The sequence below is a fragment of the Limanda limanda genome, chromosome 1, assembly GCF_963576545.1.
Source record: "Limanda limanda chromosome 1, fLimLim1.1, whole genome shotgun sequence".
Classification (NCBI taxonomy): Eukaryota; Metazoa; Chordata; class Actinopteri; order Pleuronectiformes; family Pleuronectidae; genus Limanda; species Limanda limanda.
In genome coordinates, this window is record NC_083636.1 from 9,960,922 (window position 1) to 9,976,440 (window position 15,519).

General features: G+C 40.9%; 4 non-coding genes across 4 annotated transcripts; 3 read left to right on the forward strand and 1 right to left on the reverse strand.

Moving 5' to 3' along the window:
* The first annotated feature begins 2,386 nt into the window (after nt 1-2,386).
* trnal-cag (transfer RNA leucine (anticodon CAG)) lies at nt 2,387-2,469 on the forward strand. The gene has a single exon. It is a non-coding gene; the product is annotated as a tRNA-Leu (tRNA).
* Nucleotides 2,470-4,563: 2,094 nt separating this feature from the next.
* trnal-cag (transfer RNA leucine (anticodon CAG)) lies at nt 4,564-4,646 on the forward strand. Its single transcript has one exon. It is a non-coding gene; the product is annotated as a tRNA-Leu (tRNA).
* Nucleotides 4,647-6,740: 2,094 nt separating this feature from the next.
* trnal-cag (transfer RNA leucine (anticodon CAG)) lies at nt 6,741-6,823 on the forward strand. Its single transcript has one exon. It is a non-coding gene; the product is annotated as a tRNA-Leu (tRNA).
* Nucleotides 6,824-14,632: 7,809 nt separating this feature from the next.
* Nucleotides 14,633-14,704, reverse strand: trnaq-cug (transfer RNA glutamine (anticodon CUG)). The gene has a single exon. It is a non-coding gene; the product is annotated as a tRNA-Gln (tRNA).
* Nucleotides 14,705-15,519: the final 815 nt, after the last annotated feature.

A 15,519-nucleotide genomic window follows, 5' to 3' on the forward strand; every position in this document is an offset into this window, starting at 1 on the left:
TCAGTGTGCAGAATTTAGTGAAATCTAGTGTTGAAGTTTCATGTTGCAGCTGAAAACCCCTCACCTCACCCTCCCCTTCCAAAGATGAAAGAGAATCTGTGGCAGACTTCAATTGTCATAAAAACTCAAAAGGTGTTTAGATTGTCCAGTTTCAGCTACTGTAAAAAACATGGAAGCCTCCTAGAAAGGATCCTCTCCTGATGTAACTATAAAATATTTAAATACAAAGGGCCCATTCTCGGGTAAAGAAAACAACAATTTGTATAATTTGGATGGAACACACTCGTGAAAATACAACTAGGGTCATTTATATGTTCAATTTCTGCCAATAGATAACTTTCATCTAAATCTTACACACTGAACCTTTAGGGCTTAATCCTTCTGTTGAAGAAAAGCTGTACATTTCTTAACCCCTGGAAAAGGCCTGTTTTCCATACGAGTTATGATTTAGTTTAGTGAACACAGTGGGAATTAAACTCTGTCCGACATCTCTTACCTTTGTGGAATTTATCGAGCCTTGTTTAGTGTCTATTGTTTCAGGAGAGCTCACTGATGCTCAGTAGCTGTTACAGCAGACTGGTCAGACACTGCAGGATAAGTATGACATGGAGGACACTGTGGAGGAAGATGGTGGCTTCTAAAACGTCACAGTGCTGATCCCACCTGCTCCAGCCTCCGACTCCTGGTCCCTCTACAGTAACATCTGGCCTCTGGTCACTGGCTCTGAGAACAGTCGGTCTGGGATTCACACCCCATCTACTGGTCCCAGCACATCCACCCCAGCTCCTGACACTCTGTCCTCTAGAACTGCAGTTTATGCACCAGCGGGCAGAGGTGGGATGATGAAGTACATTTTTAACATCTGTTCTTTTGTAGATTTATTTTTTGGTACTTTTATTTGCCTACATATATCAGAAAATACCTGTACTTCATACTTCATGACAGTTTTATTATGTATTGAGTAATGTGTTCACTTGAAAGCAAGTACTTACTCAAATACAAGGTACTTTTACTTTACAAACTTTTTTGTGCTCAAGTTAAATGTAACGGCCCCCCCGCTTCTCCATACAAACTTCTGAGTCTCTTGACTGATGTACACGGCTCTTTATTTTTGTATCTGGCCTGCCGTAGTAGCACCGTAAAACTGTAATGACAGTTTACAAGTAACAAAGATTTTAATCATTAAAACCAAACACTAACGTTTAAAATACAACGAACAAACAAATCGCCATGTGAGACACATCCGACTCGTTAACGTGACATAGCGACTCCCTTCCGCACCACCCGCAGCAAAGTAAATTGGACCAGCTTCCTTACCTCGTTCCGCTTGGCGAGGGGTGTTAAGCTATTGTAGTTTGGATGGTTCTGAGGTCAGAGAAGTGCCGCAAGGCTGGCGTCCGGTTTGGTTTCCGCTCCTGATCTGTGCCGGGCTGTACGGCCGGTATTTTATTGCACTGGGGCGGAACGGAACGAGGGATCTGGTGTGTCGATTAAAACCGTCCGCTCCTTTGCTGCAGGTATTAATGCGAGGGGAGTCGCTACGTGTAAAGACAATAAAATAAAACTGAAAATACCCCAAGGCCTAGCTGCACATAACGACAAAATAAACCGAACCCAAAATAGCAGAATAAACAGTATGCATAAACTGGCTGGTTGTGCTGACAGTTACATTAAACATTTGAGTTCCTCTTCCATCACTGCATGATGAGGATAGAGTTTGTGTCAGTTGTCGTTATTGATATGAGTTGATGAACAGAATGTCCCTGGATTCCATCACATGGACACACTGAGTACTTTACTATTGGTGGAGCAAAAATCTCAATTTCAATATTTGAAGTCCTAATTGTATTTGTTGTATGTTTTAACTCATTTATTCAAAAGTGTCTTTCTTTTATTCTTTGTTCCGTGTACAAACACAACTGGTGCATCGGCCGTTTTTGTAAAGCAGAAAACAACGATAATAATAACAATAGTGATGATTATAATGATGATGAATACAACAATGAGGTCCTGTGTTATTTGCATGTTAATTAATTTGACACTTGACTAAAACACTTCACTCTAAAAATGAGATACACAGAGGGTTTGTCCTGTAATATTCCTTCCTCCTTGACCCACTTTGATGTATGAATGTTCCCTCTTTTGCGCAAACGCGTTTTTTTTCCTGTTACAGGTTTAATACGAATGTTGGACTTGAGGACCAATCACATTCGTTGCTTCAACATTAGTGACCAATCACCGTGGCGATTTCTCCCCGTCCGTTGAACATTTTCAACTTTCGACCAATCACGGTACCTTTTGTAAGAACTCGTTTCGTAATGTCCTGTTAAAGATGTAGTTCCGGCTATGGGCTATGTCCGTTTTGTACGTTCAGCCGTTTCTCACAGTCAGGATGGCCGAGCGGTCTAAGGCGCTGCGTTCAGGTCGCAGTCTCCTCTGGAGGCGTGGGTTCGAATCCCACTTCTGACATAACTTTTCTATTTTCATGTATTTACTGCGACTGTGTGAGCGTCTGTTTCTTTGTAAACGTGTATTGTGTTGTTACATTGAAGCTCAGTAAGAGAGATTCTTACCAGGTTTTAAGCATTTTACACGAGCTTATACTGACAACATCCACTGGAGGGCAGCAAAGACCAGGGCATATATGAAGGTCCACTTTCTGTGAAGGCTCTCTCTATCTCTCTTTGTGTCTGTCTGTCTGTCTAACTATCTATGTATCCAAACTCCATTTTCTATTCTATTTAGCACCAATATAAACTTCTTTCTACACCATAAGACTATAGGGCACTACTGTAGAAGACACATGCCCAACCCGTCCAACATTACATTTACCATAAGAATAGTTACAATTAACATTTAAAGTGTCAGTGTGCAGAATTTAGTGAAATCTAGTGTTGAAGTTTCATGTTGCAGCTGAAAACCCCTCACCTCACCCTCCCCTTCCAAAGATGAAAGAGAATCTGTGGCAGACTTCAATTGTCATAAAAACTCAAAAGGTGTTTAGATTGTCCAGTTTCAGCTACTGTAAAAAACATGGAAGCCTCCTAGAAAGGATCCTCTCCTGATGTAACTATAAAATATTTAAATACAAAGGGCCCATTCTAGGGTAAAGAAAACAACAATTTGTATAATTTGGATGGAACACACTCGTGAAAATACAACTAGGGTCATTTTATGTTCAATTTCTGCCAATAGATAACTTTCATCTAAATCTTACACACTGAACCTTTAGGGCTTAATCCTTCTGTTGAAGAAAAGCTGTATATTTCTTAACCCCTGGAAAAGGCCTGTTTTCCATACGAGTTATGATTTAGTTTAGTGAACACAGTGGGAATTAAACTCTGTCCGACATCTCTTACCTTTGTGGAATTTATCGAGCCTTGTTTAGTGTCTATTGTTTCAGGAGAGCTCACTGATGCTCAGTAGCTGTTACAGCAGACTGGTCAGACACTGCAGGATAAGTATGACATGGAGGACACTGTGGAGGAAGATGGTGGCTTCTATAACGTCACAGTGCTGATCCCACCTGCTCCAGCCTCCGACTCCTGGTCCCTCTACAGTAACATCTGGCCTCTGGTCACTGGCTCTGAGAACAGTCGGTCTGGGATTCACACCCCATCTACTGGTCCCAGCACATCCACCCCAGCTCCTGACACTCTGTCCTCTAGAACTGCAGTTTATGTACCAGCGGGCAGAGGTGGGATGATGAAGTACATTTTTAACATCTGTTCTTTTGTAGATTTATTTTTTGGTACTTTTATTTGCCTACATATACTTCATGACAGTTTTATTATGTATTGAGTAATGTGTTCACTTGAAAGCAAGTACTTACTCAAATACAAGGTACTTTTACTTTACAAACTTTTTTGTGCTCAAGTTAAACATTTGAGTTCCTCTTCCATCACTGCATGATGAGGATAGAGTCTGTGTCAGAATGTCCCTGGATTCCATCACATGGACACACTGAGTACTTTACTATTGGAGGAGCAAAAATCTCAATTTCAATATTTGAAGTCCTAATTGTATTTGTTGTATGTTTTAACTCATTTATTCAAAAGTGTCTTTCTTTTATTCATTGTTCCGTGTACAAACACAACTGGTGCATCGGCCGTTTTTGTAAAGCAGAAAACAACGATAATAATAACAATAGTGATGATTATAATGATGATGAATACAACAATGAGGTCCTGTGTTATTTGCATGTTAATTAATTTGACACTTGACTAAAACACTTCACTCTAAAAATGAGATACACAGAAGGTTTGTCCTGTAATATTCCTTCCTCCTTGACCCACTTTGATGTATGAATGTTCCCTCTTTTGCGCAAACGCGTTTTTTTTCCTGTTACAGGTTTAATACGAATGTTGGACTTGAGGACCAATCACATTCGTTGCTTCAACATTAGTGACCAATCACCGTGGCGATTTCTCCCCGTCCGTTGAACATTTTCAACTTTCGACCAATCACGGTACCTTTTGTAAGAACTCGTTTCGTAATGTCCTGTTAAAGATGTAGTTCCGGCTATGGGCTATGTCCGTTTTGTACGTTCAGCCGTTTCTCACAGTCAGGATGGCCGAGCGGTCTAAGGCGCTGCGTTCAGGTCGCAGTCTCCTCTGGAGGCGTGGGTTCGAATCCCACTTCTGACATAACTTTTCTATTTTCATGTATTTACTGCGACTGTGTGAGCGTCTGTTTCTTTGTAAACGTGTATTGTGTTGTTACATTGAAGCTCAGTAAGAGAGATTCTTACCAGGTTTTAAGCATTTTACACGAGCTTATACTGACAACATCCACTGGAGGGCAGCAAAGACCAGGGAATATATGAAGGTCCACTTTCTGTGAAGGCTCTCTCTATCTCTCTTTGTGTCTGTCTGTCTGTCTAACTATCTATGTATCCAAACTCCATTTTCTATTCTATTTAGCACCAATATAAACTTCTTTCTACACCATAAGACTATAGGGCACTACTGTAGAAGACACATGCCCAACCCGTCCAACATTACATTTACCATAAGAATAGTTACAATTAACATTTAAAGTGTCAGTGTGCAGAATTTAGTGAAATCTAGTGTTGAAGTTTCATGTTGCAGCTGAAAACCCCTCACCTCACCCTCCCCTTCCAAAGATGAAAGAGAATCTGTGGCAGACTTCAATTGTCATAAAAACTCAAAAGGTGTTTAGATTGTCCAGTTTCAGCTACTGTAAAAAACATGGAAGCCTCCTAGAAAGGATCCTCTCCTGATGTAACTATAAAATATTTAAATACAAAGGGCCCATTCTAGGGTAAAGAAAACAACAATTTGTATAATTTGGATGGAACACACTCGTGAAAATACAACTAGGGTCATTTTATGTTCAATTTCTGCCAATAGATAACTTTCATCTAAATCTTACACACTGAACCTTTAGGGCTTAATCCTTCTGTTGAAGAAAAGCTGTATATTTCTTAACCCCTGGAAAAGGCCTGTTTTCCATACGAGTTATGATTTAGTTTAGTGAACACAGTGGGAATTAAACTCTGTCCGACATCTCTTACCTTTGTGGAATTTATCGAGCCTTGTTTAGTGTCTATTGTTTCAGGAGAGCTCACTGATGCTCAGTAGCTGTTACAGCAGACTGGTCAGACACTGCAGGATAAGTATGACATGGAGGACACTGTGGAGGAAGATGGTGGCTTCTATAACGTCACAGTGCTGATCCCACCTGCTCCAGCCTCCGACTCCTGGTCCCTCTACAGTAACATCTGGCCTCTGGTCACTGGCTCTGAGAACAGTCGGTCTGGGATTCACACCCCATCTACTGGTCCCAGCACATCCACCCCAGCTCCTGACACTCTGTCCTCTAGAACTGCAGTTTATGTACCAGCGGGCAGAGGTGGGATGATGAAGTACATTTTTAACATCTGTTCTTTTGTGGATTTATTTTTTGGTACTTTTATTTGCCTACATATACTTCATGACAGTTTTATTATGTATTGAGTAATGTGTTCACTTGAAAGCAAGTACTTACTCAAATACAAGGTACTTTTACTTTACAAACTTTTTTGTGCTCAAGTTAAACATTTGAGTTCCTCTTCCATCACTGCATGATGAGGATAGAGTCTGTGTCAGAATGTCCCTGGATTCCATCACATGGACACACTGAGTACTTTACTATTGGAGGAGCAAAAATCTCAATTTCAATATTTGAAGTCCTAATTGTATTTGTTGTATGTTTTAACTCATTTATTCAAAAGTGTCTTTCTTTTATTCATTGTTCCGTGTACAAACACAACTGGTGCATCGGCCGTTTTTGTAAAGCAGAAAACAACGATAATAATAACAATAGTGATGATTATAATGATGATGAATACAACAATGAGGTCCTGTGTTATTTACATGTTAATTAATTTGACACTTGACTAAAACACTTCACTCTAAAAATGAGATACACAGAAGGTTTGTCCTGTAATATTCCTTCCTCCTTGACCCACTTTGATGTATGAATGTTCCCTCTTTTGCGCAAACGCGTTTTTTTTCCTGTTACAGGTTTAATACGAATGTTGGACTTGAGGACCAATCGCATTCGTTGCTTCAACATTAGTGACCAATCACCGTGGCGATTTCTCCCCGTCCGTTGAACATTTTCAACTTTCGACCAATCACGGTACCTTTTGTAAGAACTCGTTTCGTAATGTCCTGTTAAAGATGTAGTTCCCGCTATGGGCTATGTCGGTTTTGTACGTCCAATTGTTTCTCACAGTCAGGATGGCCGAGCGGTCTAAGGCGCTGCGTTCAGGTCGCAGTCTCCTCTGGAGGCGTGGGTTCGAATCCCACTTCTGACATAACTTTTCTATTTTCATGTATTTACTGCGACTGTGTGAGCGTCTGTTTCTTTGTAAACGTGTATTGTGTTGTTACATTGAAGCTCAGTAAGAGAGATTCTTACCAGGTTTTAAGCATTTTACACGAGCTTATACTGACAACATCCACTGGAGGGCAGCAAAGACCAGGGAATATATGAACATCCACTTTCTGTGAAGGCTCTCTCTATCTCTCTTTCTGTCTGTGTGTCTGTCTCTCTAACTATCTATGTATCCAAACTCCATTCTCTATTCTATTTAGCACCAATATAAACTTCTTTCTACACCATAAGACTGTAGGACACTACTGTAGAAGACACATGCCAAACCCGTCCAACATTACATTTACCATAAGAATTGTTACAATTAACATTTAAAGTTTCAGTGTGTAGAATAAAGTGAAATATTGTGTTAAAGTTTCATGTTGCAGCTGAAAACCCCTCACCTCACCCTCTGAATTTTTATGAAGTACAACTTCAAGAGTTTAACCTGTAAAACTTGGAAGAATCACCCCTCTTCCCATAGCACCACGGTAGAGTTTGTTACTTTATTTGGAAAATAATGACACTAATTAATGATCATATTTGTATATGTATTCTGCCCCCCTGTCCCATTCAGTCGTTCAGAATGAAGTCACGGCGAATGCAAGACTCCCAATCATAAGACAGCAACACATGCAGTGTGAATGAGTCGCAGCGACCTGAATGTCCTCTGTTGTGTTAAAAGCTTCTCGAGACACAGAAGAGATGACTTCTGATGTTATAGACGAGCTACAGGAAGACAACAGCCACCATAGACATGTGACACAGGCATTGTGATATGGTGATGTCATGAGACAGGCAGGAAAAACTCTGCCGTCAGATGTTGGATTCGAACCCGCGCCTCCAGGGGAGACTGCGACTTTATAGCAGCCGACGGGTCGTCCGTGGAAATGTTGGAAACGATGGCGAATTTCGAAGAGAAGACCAATCACGTTCGCGCCTCCAATATTCAGCCAATAGCAGCGGTGGATTCTTCCCGTCTCTCAAACATTTTCAACATTTGACCAATCAGAACACAGAAATGTTAGAGCAGCGAAGGTGAGTAGGGAAATTGCCCATTCGTACCAACTTCCTCCAAACTTCATGGGGAGGATGTAGTGTGGGTCAGACAAGAACCAATAAGATTTTGGTGCCGATCCACGGACAAATCAAGGAATTGTTTTTTTTTAAACATTCTTTAACATTTTGCATTTTTCAACAATTTCATTGATTTCTCAGAGAATAAATCATGGATCTTCGTGAAAAAAATACATGTTTAATGGACTGCTATTTATGAGAACTTGGAATTTGGTGCGGATCCAAATAATAAATGGATTTGGTAAAAATTAAATATGATTTAACAAAGTTTGGTCTGGACCTCATGGACACATGGAATTGCCTACATCCAGAAGACCTGTCCCTTTACACCTCATTCCCCTACAAACTGCACTGCTTAAGACTATAGATATGTATTGTTAACTGCACTTAAGGGTTTAGGTCTTAGGACTTAACATGTTCTTGTAGTTTCCTAATTCTCCTTTCAGCCATAGTTGGTATAATCTGTCCAGTTGTAGAAAGAATCATCACTTTTCAGCTCCAGGAAATCTCCCGTTAGTGCTCATTTGCAGACACTGAGGCATTCCAAGACTCTCCTGAAGTTATTCAAAAGTCAAATAAATTGTTATTAAGATTAAGACTGGCGAGTAACTCGTGACTAAGACTAACCCTTTCTGTTTGGAATAATATTGTCATGCGAGTCAAACATCCTTTAATTATAACCTCACTTCTGTTCACTAATGCCCATTTGACCTGGAAATTATCAAATGCGTTTCCAGATGCATCATCTATTGAAAGTCCACAAAAAAGAGACCACACAAAATGTTATAATTAAAATATTTAATATAAAACATTCATGACAAACAACATGGTTCAGTTGAAAAGTTTCTCAGAGTCAGTCCAGATTGTTGCAGTATATTTACTGGAGAAAAACGTCTAGGAGAAAGAGCCTGGTACAGCCGTTAAAAAGCAGCCTGAGCAGCTTCTACCCTGATGCAAGACTCACACTGGAGTTCAGTCACATTTCATTGATCTCCACATACTTGAGCTTTTGGTCACATGACAACCCCGTGTCTTTAAAGAAGAGAAAACATGCAGTCAAAAGGTATAAATGCAAAAAAAAAATGTACAAACCAATGTTACATGCAACAAAATTTTCATGCAAAGGAAAAGCAATGAAGACACAGGGTTGATGAAAGATTTTGCAGAATTCATGGTAAAAACAAGAATCCAGCAGTTTTGGTACCATTTTCAGACCTTTCGAAAAAATAAACACTACTGCGCACGCGTAAAAAAACAAACACATAACCAATGTTATCAAGGTAGAAGATATGTTAAAAAGTGGCAAAACACAGCAATCAAAATACAAACGAGAAGCTCTACCTGAGACAAAAGATAAACACAGTACCTGCAGCAGTAGCATTTTACGTCACCTCATTATTCAGGCTGAAAGGTATTACCAGACCAACACTGGACTTCAAATCGTTCACCACTTCATCTTACGAACCTCACACACACTGTCACTATCCAAAACTAAACTCAGGTGGAGACCAACATGTGGGGAAATTACTGAGACAACTTAATTTCCCCCAATTCCTCACTTCCCTCCCCTCCAGTTCATGATTTAATGCAACATCAGCAAACATCCATGTACAGGGATGTTCTGCTTCGACCTGAGTCATGATATTTGAGTATTAGGTTCACTTAAACATGTTTTCTTAAAACTGAAATTTTAAGGAAAAACAAGTGATATCTTACAATAAAAAGACACATTTTAAAAAGTCATAATAAAAGGACTCTTATCAGTGCCCCAAGGCCCCACAAAGACTGGTTGAAATGAACGACTACAATGATCAAAGTTTAAAAAATGAACGCAACCTTCACCATGTCCAACACAAAATATTATTCATTATATCAAATTTACTTCTCAATTATTGTATAAATACAGTCATTTGTTATTAGATCAATTAACATATATATTTGGAATGAGCACAGAGAGAATGGTTGAAAAGGCTTCCATCATGTGCAGTGATCATTTATTGTGGCCATAGTTTCAATTATAGCTTATATTAATATATATGTAATAAATAAAGCTAAAATTCTCAGGACAGACACAGAATAGGAACGTTGGGACAGTTAAAACGATTTTTGACGGCCAAAGACATCGACTGACAGGAATATTATATGACGGACAGAAGTTTTGCTGTTGCCATTAGTGGTGGATCTTAACTGATGACAAAAGTAAAACTGATTCCACAGACAGAGTCAGGATTAAAAAGAGTTATGGAGCCATGTTTAAATTGCATTTGGTGAAATAAATGTAAGTTGTACGTTAAACAGGCATCCGTCTGAGGGTCATTGCTTGAAAAGGATTTGCAGGCTAGGTTCTGCAGTTTCTTCCTGCCTGGTGGAGGTGGACAGGCTGGCCAACACCACTCCCCCACTGGTGAGACGGACACTCCCGTCCTTGTCACACCTGTGCAGGCCACGCAGCAGAGTATTCTCCGACCAAAAGACGAATCCAAAATCTGAAGTGAAATCGTGGACAGTACGAGAAAAGGCGTGTGTTTTCTTATCATTAAAGCAATTAAACATTGAAGTAATAAACCAAAATGATTTCCCGCAATTTAAGAATAAATAGGTCTCCATTAAAGAATGGCTCCTCTGTGTAATGTAGTACATACTCTACCTCTCTCATGTCGACGTTAAACAGGGCCAGAACACCATAGGGCAAGTTTTCAGTCAGGTCGTCTCTTCCACCAGGGTCCAACTCCAGACACTGGTCAGGAAGCAGCTGTGGTACTGACTGTTCAACTGGGCACTCATCACTGGGAGATGAAGTCCGGATTTCCATGTTTGGTGCCCCCTCGTCACTTCTGGTTGTTATTTCAGACATATCTTTTAAGTGGCAACTGATGGCTCGAGATACATTCTCTTGGTGAGATTTAAGTGATTTATCTTGTGGATCAAGTTGCCCAAAACCATTATCTTGAGCTACTGAAGACAGAGCTGGAGTCGCCAACTCTGTGGAACAAGGAGATTCAAGCCCTGTAAGGTTGTTGTTCATAGGAAGTGAAGCTTTTCTTGGCATTGGAGGATGAAGTGATTCTCCACCAGGATCAAACAAGCCATCATCTGGCCACGTTTCAGGGATTAAATAGGCTTCTGGTTTGCATACGGTAGCATTTTCACCAGATGTGTCCAAATCTTTCCAATAGACACATCCCAGAAGTTTGATTTTTGTTTTCTTAGCAGGTTGCTTTAAATCAGAGATATTATTTAAGGTAGTTCGATCACATCCAGATGGATCATCCTCGAAGCAAAAGCCTGTAGCTTCTGTGACAGCAACAGGAACCAAATCTGCTCCAACTTTGTCCTTGTGCTTCTTCACTTTACACTCTTTGTCAAACGTCTTCTCAAGCTTCACCTTCTTTTTCTCCTTTTCCAGTTGTAACCAGAAAAGCTCCTTCTCTTCGCTCACACTTAATGATTCATCTGAAGGCCTCTCACAGAGTTCCTTGTTGTGGGTTTCTTCACTGCAATGGATGTCAAAGGTCTTCAGGTGCTCCTCCATGATCTCCTTGTCCAGAAAGTAAACTAGCCTTAGCTCTGTCAGCAGGTTGGGCCAACTGTGAAATGCTGCTTCTGTTGAAGCTTCATTGCAGTGTCCATCATCTTCAGAAACTCTCGTTTCACTTGCAGATCCAGTTGATCTGGCTTCCTTGAGGTTGTCATACTCTCCCAGATCAAGGTCGTCTTCAAGGCCAAGAACATCAGCTTCAGTTAACCCACTGAACGACATCTTTTAAAAAAAAAAGCACATGAGCAGATAAACCACGATAAACAAGTCCTACAGGTTCACACTGGTTGTATCAAATGTAGATACTTGTTGTCAGTGATTTACTTACCACACCAAACTGGTCCTCACTGCTCCACAGTGACCACAGGTTGTGCCTGCCAAGACAAAGGTGGCAACATTAGCCAATGACGTTGCTTTTTGGGGACAGATGGATTTAGGAAAAGCCCCATTGAAGACTGGGGTCTGAGATAGCATTACTGCCAACACATGGCTTTGTCCTCATGAATCAAACCAATGGGCTGCTTTGTTTTTTTCCTACAGTAAAATGTTTATATATAGCTTTTGCCTCTGTCTTTTAACTTGTGTTGCCTTAAGGTGTATATGTTAGAATTTAAACCTTTTGCAGGGTTCAAATTTAAAAATGACTCAAATGGGGACAAATAAAAGAAAAATTACCCATCCACAGTATCCTGATTGTGGTCATGAAGGTCGTAAGAATCCCAGAGAAGACTGGGAGTCCCATCTGTGGTGGAGGTGGACTCGTGTCTTCCATCTGTAATAGTGCTGGAGAGTACATTTCGGATGGGACTTAATCCAGGATCATCCAAACTGGTCTGAGAATGTTGTATCCAGTCCCTGCTCCGTGGCCCGGACGCCTTCATCTTTGTGGGCTGAACAGGAGAACTGTTGCAGTGGGTGCCATTGGTGCAGGTGTCCGTCTTCTGCGTTGTGGGGCTGTGAGTGATAATGACAGTGTCCGAGTTTTCCAGATCCTCTGCCGGCAAACTTAGCCTAACATTACTTGGATGTGCAGCCGAGAGCTTCATTTTGATCTTTAAGTTGAAATCAGTAAAGACAAATGAGCTACGGAAGGGGGACTTGCATGCAGCTGACACCATCTCACAAACTTCAGCCAAAGGACTCGTTCCAAGATGTTCCGTTTCTTTACCTCTCTCACATTTAGTGAGGTTGGATTCCAAAAGGCTCTCTTCTAACTCTTTGGTGGTTCCATTTGTTGCACTGTGCTCATGGAACTGATTTACATGGCTGCTCCGCAACAACTCATATTGCCACTGTAGAGCCAGCTGGAGGTGACCCACATTTACAGGTCCTGAAGAAGTTAGAAGGCTCCTCAGGGTCATGCACCTGATGAATCAGAAAAGATCAATGTCACATTGGTCATGCAACAGTAGCCGATGTTTAATTGCAAATACACCATCTCTTTAAATTCTTTTATCTCAAACTCAATTCTCTCACCGCTCAGACATCTGCCTCCCCGCCTGCTGGACTGCATCACCTGGGACGACATTAGACAGATGAGCCAGGTGAACCAGCTCCTCTGTATCAGGTGGAGGATTCTTCTTTAGGAAAGTGGACAGTTTGCTCAGTTTGATCTTCTCCCAAGTCACCCTCCTGTGCTGTTCTGTAGGAACACCTGCTGTATCAACTCCTGACAGCAGCTCCTGAAGGATGTTCTCAGAGAGGACCAGACTGTACCAGCTGTTGGCCTGTAAGAAGAACAGTTCACAGGTTGATAGTGTTATACAGCTTTAGGTCACACACGCACCATTTCTACCATTCTTTTAAGGAAAAGCTTTACAGTAGTTAACTGCTAAACTCGACTGATCTGTTCAGTTACTTCACATGACTACTTGCCTTGTTGAAGAAGTGATGGTAGCTGGAAACGGCTCTAAGGGGTTGGAGAATGAAGTGCCCGGCAGACTGAAGCTCCTCCTTCAGCCTCTCCAGATCCAGGACCCAGCGCTCCCTGCTCCGACAATCCCGTGGCAGGGTATCCGCTAACCTGCGGGTCACATCCTCTGCACAACGAAGAGGTGCCTGAGAGGGGCAGTGGGAGACGAGAGAGGTACGTTTGAGATAATTTAAAACTACAAAGATTCACTCACTACAATCATAGGGCGTAGGACAGAATTAGATGTCAAATGTCAATAAAAAGACTCTTCCAGGACTCCCTAGTCCTCCTTTTTGAATATCTGAACCAGAGTATACTCTTATTGACACAATACTACACAACAACTGTGACTGCACTTAGGCCAATTGTCTAAAAAGTGAAAAACAAAACAAAAACAGGCAAAGTACCATAGCAGGAGCATTAATGGACGCCTCAAAGTGGGACTCAAACATCACTGCTTTTGCAGCATCCTTGGAAACCTCCAAGGCTGGAGCTTCTCTTTAAGGAGATGGTGTGACAAACCCCTGGAAGCACAAATTGAAAACACATTCAATTTACAGAGATAAACTACATATTTCACCAGACAACTGAAAGGCATTAAACCATCATGCTGCTAAGGTCATCACCGCTGAAACTGCAGTGTTAAATCATTAATCCAGTGTAGTAGCAGTAGTTCCACCACTCTGGAAATAAGAGTGGTGGAAACTTTAAAACCCAGAAACTAGAAAAGGTGAAGATCATTTGCGCTCTTGTGCATGCTCCTGGAAAAATGCTAAAAACAAACGCCAAACCTGGAGAGATGTGGAGCCGAGGAAGGACCAAAAGAGCCTCTGAAGTCCCACTTGTATTTGTAGCCTAGTTGAGGCCGACACAGGTGTCACCACATCACCTTAACAACCCTCCCTGACTGCAGCCAGGGGAAGCTCTGCAGACTGAGGGGGGGGGAGACTAAAGCAAATGCTGCAAATCAGTATTTCATCCAAAACATGCACCTCTGCTGCTCTGAATGAGAATGTGATAAACATAGTGGTTTTGATTGCAATATAAACATATTACAAAATCTGTGAAATTGAGTAGGTCCCTTTTTAGTGCACATGTGTTACTTGAAGTTATTTTACTATGTTTAAAAGTACACACAAAGAGTATAGTCAACAAGCCTGGTCTTTCAGGAGAGTATCATAATGTGTTGATAGACAGTTAAACATTTGATTTATCTCAAAATCAGGTCCCACCGAGACTTGAACTCGGATTACTGGATTCAGAGTCCAGAGTGCTAACCATTACACCATGGAACCACTATGACGTGCTTTCTATTTCTGTTTCATGCTTCAACTTGACACACCTGTCACACTGCATTCACACACAGTGTCGGGTGGGGAATCCCACAGTGACTCTGCTCATGCTGAGAAAGTTGTTGCTGTCTTGCCTCATCTAACCTGTCAGATCCTGCACTTCAAAAGTCTGTGAAGAGCCTTTAAAGTTTACAAAATAATACAGTCAGGATGGAGAAGTATTCGAATGCGTTGCGTTCAGTTTACAGTGCACAAGTGTCTGGATATTTGTACCTCTTTTTCCTTCACTTTCCATCGACACTTGAATTCAGATGACTGGATTCAGAGTCCAGAGTACCGACCATTACACCTATTTACCATGACTGAAAGTATTCTTTCGAACACTTACTTACAATTACCTGAACACTTTGGTAAACACAGTATATTATCAAGTCAACAATAAACTCCAAGCTGTTCACTGGTCTGTGGACGTTGAAGTGCAGTAGGATTTTTTCTGAAGACTTTAAAGACCAGTCCCTTTCTTCCTTTATATTTGAATGCAGCATAACACACGTGTGAAGCTGAGGAGAGTTATTTACATCATGTGGTTCATGGAGCAATGATCAGCAACAAGGACGAATCTGAGTGAGACCTGATTTTTAAAGAAACTTTAAGAATCCAACACTGACGATTGATTTATTATTCTTTGACAATAACTAAATAGTTAGTTTTAAAAATCCGACTAACTGATAAAGCTTTAATGATAAGTTGTGCAGCATTAGTTGTGTTATTCTTGCATTAGTTCACTTCAACTCTTACTAATAGACAATTTATTCAAA